Genomic DNA, 1,003 nt, shown 5'->3' with positions numbered 1-1,003 from the left:
CCTTCTGCACTGTAGGGTTTCTATGATTCTATGATTATAAAATCAAGTATGATACCAAGACACGTAGGGAGATATTAAGTCAGATAACCATAAGCTTTGTCAAAGGGGTAGATTTTAAGGAGGTCTTAAAAGGGGAAAATGATGCAGAGATGTGTGGGGAGGAAATTCCTGAACTTGGGGCTGATGCAACAAAAGACCACCAATGGTGGAGTAATTGAGATCGGCGATGCACAGGAAGCCAGAATTAGAGAGGCATAGATATCTCAGATGGCTGTGGGGCTGGTGGAGCCTTCAGAGATAGGGAAGGGGCAAGGCCATGGAGACAAGACCGAGAATTTTTAAATCAAGATATTGCTTGACTGGGTGTCAATGTAGATTAGCAAGCACAAGGGTGATAGGGGAAGAGGGCTTGCTAAGAATTGAGACATGGCAGCAGAGTTTGGGATGACTTCAAGTTTACAGAGGGTAGATCAGCCAGGAGTTTGTTGGAATAGTCATGTGTAGAGGTAACGTGGAGATGCCAGCGTTGGACTGGGGTGGGCACAGTAAGAAGTCTCACAACACCAGGTTAAAATCCAACAGGTTTATTTGGAATCACGAGCTTTTGGAGTGCTGCTCCTTCATCAGGTGAGTGGGGTCACTCAGTGAGGCAACAGAGGCAGGAACCAGGGTTTCAGCAACAAATGAGCCGAGACAAGGGCAACATCAGAAAGAAGGCTACTGAATATCAATGGGAGGAAACCATAGAAAAACGTTGTCAGTGCCAAGTAGAAAGAAGTGGCCATGGCACTGATCGACTGCTTCTCTCATCCTCAGAATTGTACACCAGTGTAGAAAGAAGTTGAAGAGCAAACAAGGTAAAGCACTGACTACTGTCCCTTTACTCTTGGACACCATATTCACTAAAATGCATAACTTTTAACATAACCTTTCATACTGTCCTGAGGGAGTCACTAACTCGGGGGCTTACAATTTGTGACACCACCTCCCCTAACAAGAATAT

This window comes from Mustelus asterias, chromosome 14, assembly GCF_964213995.1.
Source record: "Mustelus asterias chromosome 14, sMusAst1.hap1.1, whole genome shotgun sequence".
NCBI classification, from domain to species: Eukaryota; Metazoa; Chordata; class Chondrichthyes; order Carcharhiniformes; family Triakidae; genus Mustelus; species Mustelus asterias.
This window is presented reverse-complemented; position numbering follows the sequence as displayed.